The sequence below is a fragment of the Rhinolophus ferrumequinum genome, chromosome 5, assembly GCF_004115265.2.
Source record: "Rhinolophus ferrumequinum isolate MPI-CBG mRhiFer1 chromosome 5, mRhiFer1_v1.p, whole genome shotgun sequence".
NCBI classification, from domain to species: Eukaryota; Metazoa; Chordata; class Mammalia; order Chiroptera; family Rhinolophidae; genus Rhinolophus; species Rhinolophus ferrumequinum.
Genome location: NC_046288.1, coordinates 64,301,622 through 64,318,932, shown reverse-complemented (window position 1 = coordinate 64,318,932; position 17,311 = coordinate 64,301,622).

Below are 17,311 nucleotides of genomic sequence, written 5' to 3'. Positions count from 1 at the left end.
TGCTGATGACATACTTTTACTTTGTAAAAGTTAAAGACTTAGTTCAGGTTCTGTGACTGAGATGAAACTATTATAACTCTTGAATCAACCATAAGATTTTCAAGAGGTTTAAATCTCAGGCTCTGGTGCCTTTCAGTGTTGACAGAATTCTTAAAACAACCTGAATGTGCATATGTCAAGATGAAATATATGCACAGGATTCTGGAGTTGACTGTATGTATATTGGTTTTGAAGACCAGGGGGCCGGGACTTCTGTCTATATAAGTCAGGGTTCCTCTGACTCAGAGAGCTCACTTTCCCTTTCCACCAAAGACTGAAGGCTGACTGTTTTTCCTTGCTGGAGCTGAAACACCAAAGAGGAAGCACCAAAGACATCTTGCCAAATCAGAGGGGAGCAGTGCAGAGCTGTGTAGCTGGACAGGGCCCTGGCCCCAGGGCCGCCTCACAGCCATGCTATTCATAATTGAGCTGTAACATTACTGGGCTGTTCCAAAGCCCTGTTATATCACAATTGACCTGTTTCTACTGAATATATTTTCCTTCTTCACTGCACCCCAAATTGAGGATTACTGTTGGCATTAAATTGGTATCAGTGACTATCGCCTGACAGTTCTAATTTGGCTGTAAAGCAATTGGATTGTGTGGCACTGGGAGTTTTACATTCTGTGGGTTTGTGGTGGTAATCATAAAGGTATTGGAATTCCAACCTAGGTCTCATTATATGAGCTGAAATCTAAGTATTAAAACATTTCAAGGTGAATTAACACACACACTCCTCCCACTTTATCTAGTCCATTGAAAAGTCAATGTTTCTTTATGATTATAACATTGAAGGATATTTCTAAAATGTAGGAAAATTAAGAAATATTATCATTAGATAGTAAAATAGAGTATAGACGTTATCCAGGATTAAATAAACCATAATATGGCATAATATTTAGGTAACATTTATTTGAAAAGAATATTTTTGAATCAAATGCTAAAGAAGTAATGGGAAGGTGATTAACCATAGTTAGACATAGAGTGGCGGTAATAGATTTAAAAAAAAGACACAGTACATAGAAACAGAACTTCAAATTAACATTTTAGTATCATTGAGGATGACAGCCAATGAGTTTTGACTGGGTGGAATAGTAGATTAATTTATTCATTAATTAAACAAAAAATGCTGAGTGCCTGTTATATTTTAGGTACTTTACTATTTAGAGTTGTCTGATAAAATACAGAATACCCAGTTAAATTTTAGTTTCAGATAAACAACAAATATGTTTTTAGAATATGTATGACCCTTATAATAATTGGGTCATGTTTATACTAAGAACATATTTGTTGTTTATCTGAAAATGATGTTTAAATGGCTGTCTTTTTTATTTGCTAAATCTGGTGACCCTAAATAGATTTGGAGATAGAGTGATAAAAAAAAAAAAAAAGCATAAATGGACATGACAGAACTAAGAAACAGAGATGTAAGAGAATAAGCTAATCTTTTTAAATCATCAAAACTTATATGCTTAAAATATTAGTGGAATGTAGACAGAAATTTTTAGGGAATTAAGTGGCTTGACTCACTACTTTAAATTTTAGTCAACCTTTCAAAACAAATCAATTTCTGGCCATCTTTGCAATAACAGACTGACTTCATCACCTGGAGGAGGCTGTCTCAAATCTAATCCATGCAGCAAATCCACAAAAATAGCTCTTTAATGAACATCCTGGTTACATAAAATGAAATTATATTACAATGCACATTTTAACAGCCTTCCTTGAAATTCACATTCAAAATTCTGAGTGTTTATGCTCATCTTACTATGAATAATGAGCTAAATGAGTTAGTACAATTATTTCCCCTGTAATTAAAAACATTTTTTTCTTAATTTTTTTCTAAATAATTTTGTAATGCCTTTATTGATATATCATTGTTTAATACTGCATTTTTGGTTAAAAGTAACAGAAGAGCTGTTTTTAACGACTTTAAATTGTAAGTTTTGTTTGCTTTGTTTTGTTTTCTCTCTCCCTTATATAAGTACGACTGAGACAAAAACATTCTCTTTCTGCACGATTTCCTCCAATGTTTGCCTTTCATTTTCAAGGTTTCAAAATGACTGCTGCAGCTCCAGGTGTTGCAGGTGCCTTCCCATTTCTGGAAGGGACAGGGAAGGAATTCAAAGGACATATCTTAAGAGATATTAATATTATGTGTGTGATTTATTATTTTTTTAATTGAGGTAAAATTTTCATGACACAAAATTAACCACTTTAAAGTGTACAATTCAGTGGCACTTAGTACATTCACAATATTGCACAACCATCATCTCTACATAGTTGCATAATATTTTCATCACCACAAAAGGAAACCTCATATTCATAAGCAGCCACTTCCTAGCCCTTGACAAGCACTAATCTGCTTTCTGTATCTATGGATTTATCTATTCTGTATATTTCATGTGTGTGGAGTCATACACTTTGTGACCTTTTGTGTCTGGCTTCTTTAACTAAGCATAATGTTTGTGAAGTGAATCTATATTGTACCATGAATCAGTACTTCATTTTTTTTTTAATTCCTAAATAAAATTGAATGTACAGATACGCCATCTTTCATTTTAGCATTCATTAGCACATTTGGGTTCTTTCCACCTTTCTGGCTATTGAGACTAGTGCTACTGTGAACAGTCTTGTACAAGTATGTGTGTGGATATTGGTTTTTCGTTTTTCCGGGCATGTGCTTAGTAGTAGAATTGCTGGCTTACATGAGAATTTTGTGGTTAACTTTTTGAGGCACTGCCAGACTGTTTTCCAGACTATGATATTTTATATACCCACCACTAATGAACAGACTTTCAGTTTCTTCACATCCTGGACAATACTTGTTAGCTTCTCTTTCTTTTATTATAGCCATCGAAATGGGTGTGAAGTGGTAATTTGTGATTTCAATTTCCATTACCCTACTGACTAACGATGTTGAACCTTTTATCATGTGCTTGTTATCCCTTTGCATATCTTCTTGGGAGAAATGTGGATTCAAGTCCTTTGCCCACTTTCTATTTTGTTGTTGTTGTTGTTGTTTAACATATTCTGGATACTACACACTCATCAGATACATGATTTGCAAATATATATATATATATATATATATATATATATATATATATTCTTTAGATGCTGTTTTCACTTTCTTGCTGTCCTTTGATGCACAGAAATTTTATGTTTTTAGTTTTTCTGAAGTCTAATTTGTTGTTGTTGTTGTTGTTGTTGTTGTTTGTGTCTTTGATGTCATATCTTAGAATCCATTGCCAAATCCAAGGTCATGAGGTTACCCCAATATCTTCTTCTAACAGTTAAAAAAGTTTAGCTCTTACATTTAGGTCTTTGATCCATTTTGAGTTGACTTCTCCAAATGTTATAAAATAGAAGTTTAACTTGATTCTTTTGCACGCAAATATTCAGTTGTTCAAGAACAATTTGTTGAAGAGATTTCCTTTCTCATTGAATGGCCTTGGCATCCATGTTGAAAATCAACTGAGTTTTTAATTTTATTTATGGACTCTCAATTTTATTCCATGGATCTATATATCCATAGTTAATTGTTTATATCACTGCAGCTTTGTATTAAGTTTTGAAATTAATCATCCAATTTTGTTTTGCTTTTCAAGATTGTTTTGTCTAGTCTGGGTCTCTTGTAGTTCCATATGAATTTTAGTATCAGCATTTTTTGGTGGTGCATTTTGATACCGATTGCACTGTCTTTACATCACTTTGAATAGTATTCACATCCTAACATCATTAAGTCTTCTAATCTACTAATAGAATGTCTTTCCACGAGACATTAATTTTTAAACCCTTCCCAGCTACTCATGTCTGCATATCATGGGCCACGGCCTTGTCATCTCCCTATAACTAAAAGGAAACTTGGACATTAAGTTCAGTCCCTTGCTTCCCTAAAAAAATATGGATTTCAGTTATAATGAAGAAATGTCAAATGGATACCGGGAGATGAGCGATTCACAGTGCTGACTATACTTCATTATGACCAAATTGATGCAGAATTGATAGTTTCTAGTTTCATAATCATATTTTTAAAGACATTAAAATGAGTAGAAACCTTAAAGATCAGATTAACTAAAATTGTAGAAAGCTGAGAACCATCCTGCCGAGAGCCACCATCGTTACAGGAGCATTTGCACATAGATTTCTCCTGTCCTGGGAGCTGGATTCCCAGAGGCAATAACTTCAAAAGACACTAAGTAGGCCTGACCCTAGAAACTGACACACCATCAATTCTGCCACCATGTTTTGGTCAAAACACTCATAAAGCCTTCTAGATTAAAGACAAAAGGAAAGAGAGGCCACCTCCAGGTGAGAAGAATAACAAAGAATTTGTAGCTATGTGGAGGCCACTAAAATCCACACTCCAGCCACAAGATTTTTACATTCCTAAAACATACAAAGTACCCCATTACTAAGACTCTAGAAAATCTCACCTAGGGTATTACAGGAACAATATCAGGCTTCAGGTCTAAGATCTTATCATCTAAATCAGGTATAGGGATAAATGAGGTTTCTCAGGTGCAGTGATTTTAAATCTAAAGTCCTATGAACTAAAAAGATAGGCTATCTGCCTAAGGCTTTTCTGAGGATTTAACATAGGATATCACAATCTCATAAATAACTGGAAGTTATTTCTTCCTTTAAGAATCATTTTCCGGAAGAGCCTACAAATGAGAAATGATTTCATTTTCAAATCCAGAATTTCCTGCTCCTTTATATTTCTTCTTACTGCCACTCAAAATCATACAGTTCCTTTTGAAATTCATCTCTTTTTCCCTGTATTTCATCATACATCGATGGATGGTGGAAGCCAGATGTCACTCCCTATATTGCTCCTGAAAAACTCACCAGCTTAATTGGCTCCTTAATTAGATGCACTTTATATTTTCCACATTTCTGCAGGTGACGTTGCTGACAAATGTGCCATGATTACATAACAGTTATCCCTTTCCTCTAGTTCAAAAAGTTTTCTCACTATCCTTCAAGTCTTCAAATCTTGAAGGCTCTGCTTTCAGTCTCTTCAAAGCCCTCCCAGCCTCTACTCACTGTCTAGTCTGAAAGCCAATGTCTTGTGTCTTATGCTTTTGGTCTGTCGTACTCTACTTCCAGATACCAAATTCCATTCAAGCTTTATAATGGTATGTAATAAACTACTTTGTAAGTTAGGGGCTTAAAATATCTTTTTATTTTGTGAGTCAGGAATTTAGAGGGGTTTGGCTGGATTTTTTTCTCCAAACCATATGGTGTTAAGCGAGGTAACGAGCACTAAAGAATCCACTTTTCAGGTTCCTTTTTTACTCACACGTCTGGCACTTGGGTTGTGATGCTGGTAGTCCATGGTGGGAGCTCATGTGGCCTGTTGAAAAGAATACCTACATGAGATTTCTCCATATGTCTTGAGTTTCTGAAAGCATTTGTAACTGGTTGAAATGAAACTATAAGAAGCATTTCTAAAGTATATGTGAAAGCAGCCAGTCTTTTATGGAATTAGCCCAAACACAGGTATATCATTCAGCCACATTCACTTGTTTAAGGATGACACAGAGCGCACCCAGATTCAAGAGAATGAGACATAGTAAACCCTAAGTCTAAATGGGAGGCATACCAAATAGTTTGTGGCTCTCTTCCATCTTTAATATGTCATTGGTAAAATTTACTAAAGCTGAACGTATACACATGTTCTAACTCAACAAGTTTTCACTTCCAGTATATCCCATCAAGTATATTCTCAAGTTGCATATATGCATATGTTTCCAAAAGAAATGTACTGGAAGGTTTGTAATAGCACTGTTTATAATTGGAAAAAAGAAAACAATTCAAATGTCCATTAATAGTAGAATTGATACAGAAATTTTAGTATATTCACAAAGATATAACACAGAATTGAGAACTTATTAATCTACAACTATACAAATAAACATGAACAACAATTACAAACGTTGAGTAAAAAACCAAAAGAAAAATATATGCATATTGTATCATTCCATTTGTTTAAAAAATAAAGACTAAATCTATGCTATAGCATGAGTGAGGGGTTGAGATTCTGAGTTATTGAGATGTTCACTTTCTTGGTCTTCTTTCTGAGAATTACATTTGGTTTGTGATGATATGTACATATTTTTCTGGCATATTCTACTACAATAAGTTAACAAAAAATAATAAAAAAAATATGATCTTACACTATCAACTTTCTATTGTTATTGTAACGCATTAATTACCAAAACTTTAGGGTGTTAAAACAACATACATTTATTATCTTAAGAGTTCTGGAGATCAGAAAGATTAAATGGGTCTTACTAAGCTAAAATCAAAGTGTTGGCAGGGCTGCTTTCCTTCTGGAGGTTCTAGGGGGAAATTCGTGTTTTTGTCTTATTCAGCTCCTAGAGGCCACCTGTATTCCTTGGCTCATGTCCCCTTCCTCCATTTTCAAAGATAGCAGCATAACATCTTTGAATCTTTCTGTGACTGAGTCTCCTGCCTTGTAAATATCTGGGCTGGGTCCACGCAGATAATCCAGAATAAACTTTCCATCTAAAATTTCATCATTTAAGCATATCTGCGAAGTCCCTATTGCTGTAAAAAGCAACACAGTCACTGGTTCTAGGGATTAGAACATGGGCGTCTTTGGGGAGCCTTTTTTCTGCCTACTACACATATTATTACCTCTAATTTACATCCACACTTTCTTTCTGATTTTTCATCGTTCTCTTTTTTTCTTCCATAGTGAAGACTTTGGTTCGAATTATCAAATGGGCCCATAAGATAGTTTTCCTCAAATCATTCTTTGTATTTTTAAATGAGAAAATTTAAAGATGAATTGGGTAGTGAGTGTTTGATAAATATCAGTTTATTTTGTAGTCACTGTAAGATTATATGTTGTGACAAATGGTGCCTGTATCAGCTGATTAGCAGTGCAGGGAATGAACAAACAAAAGTATAGTCTAGCTTATTTATACAGGGGATTATGTAATGCATGAAATCAGGTGCTCACATAAGTATTTGAAGAAAAGTATGGGCAGGTCTTTGGCTGAATCTTATTAATTTATTTCCCTAAAAATAGAAAATGAATTGATAAGAGTTACTAGTATCTCCGAATGGAAAAGAGCGAAGTTATATAAGCTGTGGAATTCTACTGCTGCCTCACTCTTCTCCTGGCCCTTTTGCCAATAGCAATTGCCAAGAAACACAGGAAGAGGCTGCCCTTCTCACTTCTGCCTTCCACCTTTACACAGGAGCTGTCATTTGCAAGGTAGCTGCAAGTGAGTCTAGGAAATGTGCTTTTACTTCCATTACTTTCCAACCAAAAGTGGAGGAGAGTGCATTTTGCCAGCAAAACATACTTCACAGCATCGTATTCTGCAAGAGTTTCAGTAAAGGTGTTTCCTAGATTTTCTACCATCTAATATTACTTTTAAATTTCTGCCTCCCCTCTGGGGACATAATTCCAATATTCACCACTCTGAGTCAACTTTGATGAACTGTGCTTTTATTGTAAAGAACCCACCATCTCAGTGACTCAACCACAACAAAGTTCTTTCTTCCATCACATGTCAGCAGCAGCTCTACTCTGTGACTGCTCCATCCCCGTGACCAGCTATGACTCTATTTTGTTCTGCTTGGCACTGACCCATGAATCTTCATTTAAGGATCCAGGAGAAGGCAGCAACCACTTTGGAACATGCTAAAGAGAACTCTTTAGAGTGTTGTTCAAAATATAACTCAAAGTTTCCACTTAGAACCTGCATGTATTACTCTGCTCATATTCCATTGGTTATGTAAGTCATATGGGCCAGCCACAGGTGTTTGGGGTACGGAATTATACTTCTCCTGCTCAATCCTGGTTTCTACAACCAACATGGACCTCGTGGAAGTCCAGTTCTTGTCTAGTTCCTGCTTTTGATATTTTGAAATCTTCCTTATTCCTCCTTATAATAAATTCCCTCAACTCAAGTTAGCTTAGCCTAAATGTGTCTTTGTTTCTTATACAGGAATGTAGGTAAACAAAAAATACATATATTTGAGCTTATCAAATATATGATTCATTATTTATAGCCATTAACTAGTGTGTGGTACCTTACTAAATGCTCAATAAAAACTATATAACACTACTTGCCAAAAAGGAATAATATTTTGTTGTGACAAAAATACATTGAGAGGGTACTATTTTCATGTTAATTTCAAATAAATGGAAATTGAGTCTTAAGAAGTTTTAAAAATGTACCCAAGATCTCATAGTTAGCCAAAGGCAGAGATACAATTTGAACTGAGGCAATCTGACCCAGAAACAATCTATGTAACTAAATACTGTGCATCTGACTGAAATAAAAAAACACTGTGTTTAGTAGAACTTCGATGATACATACCATGTTTCCCTGAAAATAAGACCTAGCCGCACAATCAGCTCTCATGTGCCTTTCGGAGCAAAAATTAATATAAGACCCGGTCTTATTTTACTATAAGACCCAGTATAATATAATATAATATAATATAATGTAATGTAATGTAATGTAATGTAATGTAATGTAATGTAATGTAATATAATATAATATAATATAATAATACCGGGTCTGATATTAATTTTTGCTCCAAAAGACACATTAGAGCTGATTGTCCAGCTAGGTCTTATTTTTGGGGATTCAGGGTGTTAGTTCCATTTACAGGTTGTACTTGTAATAAATATGAGTGTACTTACTTAAAGTTAAATGTTCAAGGAATTGTTAGAGTCTATATATGCTATCTTTTTAACTGCATATTTTCTTGCAATTGCTCTTAATGTGACAGTGTGTAAGACTATAGGAACATAAGTAGTTTTGCAAACATGGCCACAATAAAGTCTCCTGTACCAATGCCTCTTTGTAATTAACTTTGATTCTCTTCCCTCCACCCCTGAATTCAGGCTTGGGAAACCAAATTAACCAATAGGAGGTTATATCAACATTTCTAAATGTGATATCATTAGTTCTGTATAAAAGCAAAAGCTTGAAAACGAAAGAAACTCACACTTACACATTGCTACTGTTAAGGTTCAGACAATTATAGATGCTACATAGCAAACAGCATCTTTTCAAAGAAAACAGGAGTTAAATGGCAAAAAGGTGTGCTGATGTATACCATTCTACACTAAAGTGAAATGCTGTTCCGGCAAAATCTCTTTATAGATTTAGTTTAAGTTCTCTTATACATAAGTTTAGCTTTGTTTAATTTTCCCAAAATTAAAGGAATGATAATAACAATACAAATAATTATAATTAAAAAAATCAGGGCTAAGGTAAGAGCTCCTTTCCACAGTCAACTTAAATAATGACTAACTTTGAAAACTGTAATTAATAAAAATAGAGGTCACAGTCTATAATATGTTAAAAATGACATTATGACTAGAGGTATTTCTGTGATGGTAAAAAAACAAACAAAACAAAAAAATATAGTACAAAGGGAATACATAAACTTCATAATAACTTCATATGCTTAACATCATATGGTTAACATCTGATATAAACTTCATATGGTTAACATCTTTAAAATAATACCCCTTAACCAAAGTTTATAAAACATATTTCAACTATGTGTGCAAAGAGTTAATGCTATTGGTATAAACATTTGGCCCATATATTTAAAATAAACATATCAATAATACAAACTATTTTCAAATACCCGAGTGTACATAAAGTTATCTACTTATCCAATAATTCTATTTATAGAACTTATGTCAAATACACCTTGTCAAAAACATGAAGAGACATGCATAGAAGGCTTTTTGTTGCAGCCTTATTTATAATAGCAAAAAGCTGGAGAAAACGTAAATATTCATAAATAGGCAACTAACTTCATAAGAAAGTCTATACAATAAAGTACTATGTCACTGCTAAAAGCAATAAGAAAAGTATCTATATTCTATAAAGAAGGACTAACCTGGAATTATTGTTAATTTAAAAATGGTAAAGAGATAGTGAAAAATATAAATGTACATATGCTTTTTCTTGAGGTCCAGAACAATTAAAAAGGGCTAACTAAAGAAGCTCCTATAAGCACAAATACCTATGTTTTATTATTAACAAATCATGGAAGGATAGTCATAACATTTTAAAAATATCTGCTTGCATATAAAGAAAGAAATAGATTAGAGAGGGTAAGATTAAAACCTACCCTTCTATGAATGTACATTATATTGTGAATGTGACTTTGGAAACATAATTAATTTGCAAAATTATAAAACAAAATTAAATCGCAGAGAAGCAATTCCTAAAAATTGAAATTGAAAGAAATGCAACTGTGTACAGTTATAAACCTGTGACATATCCACACATAGTGGAACTATTCCAAGTAACATTAAAACATGGTAATTTGATTATGCATCCTGGCTGGATATGCTCTGAGGATAAAAATAAATAAATAAATAAATAAATAAATTAATTAATTAATTAAAAACAAGCTTACATTAATATAATTATTTTTCCACTAATTATACTGTTTATGGTGGTGTCAATTTTGAGACTCTTAAGCACGTAGTCTGAGATAAAACAGATAAGTAACTAATTTTGTGTTATAACAAATTAATTTTTTTTATTGTGGAGGAATAAGGATTGAAGAGTAAGAAGAGTGAAATGAATTTTTAAAAAATCATAAAATTCTGAAGGTTTTGGCCATGGTAAATAAAGCTGCAGTGAACAGTGGAGCACATATGTCTTTATGGATAAATGTTTTCAGATTTTCTTGGGTACATACCCAGGAGAGGGATTGCTGGGTCATATGGTAATAACAAAAGTATCTTTTGATAGATGAATGAATAAAGAAGTTGTGGTATATAAACACAATGGAATACTATTTGGCCATAAGAAAAGACAAAATAGTACCGTTTGTGACAACATGGGTGGATCTTGAGATTATAATACAAAGTTAAATAAGTCAGACAGAAAAAGTAGAGAACCACACGATTTCACTGATATGTGGTGTATAAAACTGAAAACAACAAAAGAACAAGACAAACAAATGAAGAAACAAAAACTCATAGACATAGACAATAGTTTAGTGGTTACCAGAGGGTAAATGGGGTCAAGTATGTGGTGATGGAAGGAGAACTGATTCTGGGTGGTGAACACTCGATGTGAGATATAGATGATGTATCACAGAATTGTACATCTGAAATCTGTGTAACTTTACTAACAATTGTCACCCCAATACACTTTAATTAACAACAACAAAAAAGAATAAAATTATGAAGGCTAATGGGAAATACGTTGAATTTATATTTCATTTTTTAAAAATACATCTTTTCTAGCTCTGTTACCTAAAAACACTGAGGAACAATTACCACATCCATAGTCATGAACACTTCTCTGTACAGCTCTTGGTCTCTAAAAAAACATTGCCATGTAAGGTACAAGATTTTTTTCTAGCAAGAGCTGCTTCATGTCGGGGAGAGAATGTGTAAGATGATCCTCAGGCATCACTGGAACCAACAAAGACTGATAGGGTCACATAAAAAGAACTCACAAGCTTACTTCAGTAACTTTCCATTAAGAAATCATGGATAATTTGTGTACTTTCAGAGCAATAACTTTAATATCTTGAAAGATGTGAAACATATTTAAATGCATGATTTTCACAATGTTAATTAGGAACATATTTTTGATCATTGTGGTAGAGGTTGACAAATCAACTAGTTGGACAATGACAAATAAAGAGAAAAAATTGGGAATTTGTCCTGTCTTTCCTATACAAATTGTACCTCAAGGTAATTAAAACACAAATAGTTGATAAGGAGAAATTCATTTTTATATAGGTAATCCAGCTAATAAACAAAGAAAGAAAAATTAATTAGAATATGCATATTTTGCAACTTTTGTTTTTCCGCAGGTCCTCTTTCTAATAGCCTTTTGATTAAATGGTCCCAATAGCTACTAGTACTACAGAAAGTTAAGACCAGCGGACATTATACAATTCATGAAGTAAGAATAGAACACCTCTTTTGAAGTTCTCTTTATATACATTGATTCCTATGTAATGAAACCTCTAGATCTAATAACTAATTTTGAGGAAACAATGAACAGAGGCCCACACTTATAACAGCATTGGGAAACAATCAGCAGGATTCAGTACAAATAACAAAAATTCTCCAATAACAAGAAAAAGTCAGGAAAAGAAAATAAGGGAGGAAAAAATTATAAAAGGAAGAAACAAATGGAGGAAGGTTGAACATTAGAAGTCATGTGCACCTGTGATCTTGTTCTCTTTGTTTTCATTTCTCACTCTCATTATAACCCTCTCAATAAACCAAGGCCCTGAGCAAGGGTGGTCTTATTCTCTTTGTCCTCACTTTACTGGCTCTCAGATGGCTGAGAGGAAAGGTTCACTTTGTTGTACAACAAGTAAGTGTTCTCTGAAAGCAGCCTCCTCCAGTTGCTGTGCCTCAGGCATAAGACTTGAAAGGGAGTATCAGAAAGCTTGATTCTGGCTGCAGGTCTCAGCTCTGGTACAGTGGTTATTACAGGTTCAAGTTGTCAAACTCACAAGACACAGCAGGCTTTCACCAAATACTGTATTTGCTTAGCCTCGTAGACGGATACAGAATAAGAGATACATCATGTTCTCAGGTGGCTCAGCCCCTACCCAAGTACACAGCTTCTTTTGGTCCCTCACAGAGTGTATACGACTGCCATGGACAAGAGCTAGGTGCAGGGGTCACCTTACAGAGAAGCTATGTCCCTCATTTCCATCTAGCCTTGCAAAACCGTTCTGGTTACGGAAGCCCAGGTCTCCAGGCTACCCTACAGCTCTTCCTGTGGTGATGCTTTCTCAGGTAACTACATATATATTAAGTTTCTCAAATTGTACCTTGTAATATGTGTAATTTACTGAAATTTACCTTAAAATATACTTCAAAAATTTGTCAAAAATTATACAAATTCCAAAGGAATAAACCTCTGTGTAGAATGAACACTCCATTACAAATATAGTTCTACTATCTATTATTTAGTTTTATGCTGCAAGGCTGTGAGAAAAAAAAAAAAGGTGAGAAATATAAAGAGAATATCTACTTTCATAATGCTTTCAATACAGAGGGTGTCAAAAAAAGTATACACATTTTAAGAAAGGAAAACTGTATTAAAATTGTAATACTCGATATATACCAATAACAAATGATGAATGAAAGTCACATTTGACTTCTGCAATTACAAGAGGTACTCAAAGTGGTTACCACCAGCGTCCAGACACTTCTGATTATGGAGAACTACTGCTTGTGCAATGTTGACCAAAGTGTCCACTTGTATACATATTTTTGCCACCTGCGGTATACCAAGGTAACTATAAAACATTCAATAATAATTAGGATTAATTATAATAAAATTGGGAATTTTATGCCAGTTGCTATGGGAAGGCTTAGAAAAGACAACTACTATCTGCAGCAAGTTATAAATCATTTCTTTAAAAAAGTGTATTTAAGTTATGACCCGAAGAATGAGGTGTAGTAGTTAGCAATATCTTTAGTTTTGATGTTAGCTTTAGAAAGAATTCAGACAGGGCAAGACATTTATTCATCAATATTTTAGAATTATTTTTAAGGAAACCCTATGGAGAATAGATCAAAAGGGGATAAGAATACAGACATTTTTTCCAGTTGGCAGAACTTGTGCAGTATTAAAGGTGAAAAGTGATGATGTCTTGAATTAATTACCATAGTGTACATAGAGAAAGAAAAAAAAGTAGATGAATTATAGACATGTAAGTGGTGGTAGGGTTTATAAGACTGGTGATTGATGGACTATGGGAAGTGGAGGAGAAGAGCGAGTCACAGAGTAACATTGCCAGTATTCCCTAATATAGAAGAAATGATGGGAAAGGAGGAAAGTAAAAAGTTTTATAGTGGTAGAGAATCCAGATGCGGATGCATTGAAACTTCTGAACTTTTATTTGATAGCTGAGTATTGGGCATTTGAGCTCAGATGCAGAAGGAAAAGACAAAGATACAGTGGAAAAGTCCAAACTTATGTACCAGGGAAGTGAAGGGATAAGAATGTGTTCTGAAAGAGTTAAGAGTGACAAAGGCCTTGAATTGATTTTATTCTGTGGTACACATGACATCTGTGTATAATCATATCTCTATATATCTGAACCAACTTGTGTGCAAAGAGGTTGACATACCTTATTTACAAAAACAAAAAAAAAAGAAACCTTTACAATTAAAATTCATATTTTAACATGGCAAATTACTTTTTCAGGCCTTCATATAATTTTATTTTCTCCCTTCAACCACCGTAATATGATATGCAAATTTTGTTTGAACTGGAGGGTCTGGAAACACAGCCTTATGAAGCCCACTTTACCGGTAAGACAAACACTGCTTCTTGAAACTGTCCCATCACAGACCCTCTGACCATCCAACCCAAGATGCCCCCTTGCGTGGCTATACCTTCACTATATTGTGTGACCCCTTCAACAAAAAAGGCTTTGAAGTTGCTAAGATTGACAAAGGTCTATTGAGACAACATAAAAGGTAGAGCTGGGATACATGCAGCTAACACCAATAAGGTGCAATGGAAAATACCCTTTTCAAGATTTTAGAACTTTGGGAATGTTTAAATGATGATGAAAAGAGCCTAACTAAAATTAATATACATTTATCATGATGTCGACAAGCCTAGATTTGTGATATTTTTCTAGCAGCTTTCAGTGGTCTGCGTGAAGATAAAGAGGAAACCAAAACCTGAATGAAAAATTGTCTGCATGTATGCACGAGTGTGTGTGTGTGTGTGTGTGTGTGTGTGTTTTCCTAGAAAGTTGGGACAGAAACTGAAGGGCAAAGAAATTGAGAAGATTGTCAAAAGGGTCATGGAAAAGTTGAGTTATAATTTGAAGGCACCTCCATCAGAGAGAGATCTTAGTTACAAACATCAGAATTAAATCAGAAAGGGGGGCTGGGTGAAAAAGGCGAAGGGGTTAAGAAGTACAAATTGATAGTTAAAAAACAGTCATGGGGATGTAAAGTACAGCATAGGGAATAGAGTCAATAATATGGTAATAACTATGCATAGTGCCAGGTGGGTACTAGGCTAATTGGACAAATCCCTGCATAAATTGTATAAATCTCTAACCACTATGGTGTACACTTGAAACTAACATGAAATAATACTGAATGTCAACTGTAATTGAAAAATAAAAATAATAAAAAAGACAAGAAAAATAAGAAATTGAATCAGAGAATTAACTTATTAAATGCTACTTCATACCTCATGGACTCTCCAAGAGTGCCAAAGTTGGGCATGAGAAGTTACGCAACCAGGAAAATCACAGAGAACAACATGGGACTTGATTTAGGGAAGAAACTATTTCTGCTACCATTCTGCACTAGGTAGCTCATCAAATACATCACAGCTTTCATAGATAAATCAAGGGACTGGAGAGCAAAATTCCTGACCCTGCTGTCCTCCCAAAGCTGGATATCTCCAATGCCTCCTCAAGAAAAGATGACTTCTGTGCCCCTCTAGTCTATGACTACAAAGGCAAATTTCGACTTCCACATCGGTAGATGTGAATCATAGTAGGAGAAATTTCCAAGCCAAAGAAAGGAGTTCAAAAGATGCTTCATGATCACATGAAAAACTTTCTATTCTACATGTCTATCCCTATGTAATTATATGAATTTACCCTCATTTTTTCCCAAAGATCAATAGAAAGCATTGCCCTCAGAGTGATGGATTCATACTCTTGCCAGGATTTGCCACACAGGTCTTTGCTAGCACCAATATCTGAAAGACATACTTCGGGTCCTTTGTTGGTAGAAAGATTCACAGATGCCTCTATGTTGACTCAGCTGTTTAAATACACATTTTGAAACAAAATATTTGCAGCACTGATGCCAAATTCCTCCTGACATTCATAATATTGAATTTGACTCAACCAAATAAGTGCAACGTTATCTGGAACAAAAGTTTCATCTAACCTTCATCTGGTTAGAGTATTTAATACTCATTTTAGTTTTCTGTTTGAAAAAGAATTTGAGAAAGTATTAGTGATTGTAGTTGTGCAGCCATTAAATTCAAAAGGCATGCTACTACTATTTAAAGCATCTTCTAGCTTAATGTTAAATTGTCCTTAAAATAGTTCTGGCTTAAGCCTGCAAAAAGCTTTACAATGTGCTCAGTCTCTGTAGAATATTTTTCTCAAAGGTTGGAACTAAATTACTATGAAATATTACTATGAATATTATTTAAATAAAAACTTTGAAATCTCAGAGAATGTGTCAATTCCTGCATCTTTTTATTACATAATCACTTATTACATAATACATTTAAAAACAGAAGTAAGAGTTTTGTTTTTAAAGACAGAGACTCAGTTCAAAGTAATTGTTTTAGGTAAACACACAGAGAAACGTATACTGTAGGAAAAAATTAGAGATACAAATAAAACTTAATTTCCCCCTTTGTATTTATATTCATCAGAGCATTTAGAGAAGAATGTATCGCAGTCTGATGCATGCAAGTATCTCTCCAGTTTGTACTCTGGATGCCTTAGTTAATGTCTGCCTTTATATCAGGTCAGTGCAAAAGAAATTGCGTTTTTTGTAATTTTTAACCTTTTAAACACAATTAGGTTTGCACCAACCTAATATTTGTGCTTCCTAATGTCTAGTAATAAATCTCTTACTTAGGATATTTTTATAAGTATAAAAGGAAGACAGACATTAAGCACAGAAGAGAAGCACAAAGGAGAAATGCAAGAAAGCAATCCAGGAACAAATACATGGAACGACATTTTCTCCTGGCCATCACAGAGAGAGTTAAGTATGCCAGTCATGCCATGGCCAACACCAATGTCACTGTTGTTATGTCACTGGAATGAACAAGTGTTGCTTCCAAAGAAATAAGCCTGTGACACATATTACCATATTTACACATCCAAATTGATACGCAAATGCACTTTGATTTTGGGGGACAGGCTGTAATCATTGACTGAATTCATAGCCTAGAGATTGTGATTATAGTGATGAGAAAGTAGAAAATATATGAAAAAAACCAGGGCATTTAGAATGGAGATAAGAAATGAAAAGTAGAATGTAATAATGATTCTCTGTGTGAAATGGAGGGAATAACATTGAAAATGCTTTCACTCAAACAGTAGTTGTGCCCCTTTCTGGTTGTATGACCTTGAGTATGTTACTTAATTTATCTGACAATCTTATTCATCCTATATAAAACGTGAGTCTTAACACAACTTCCAGATGATTCTAAGGACTACATTAAAAAACAACCAACCAATCAACCACTGGATA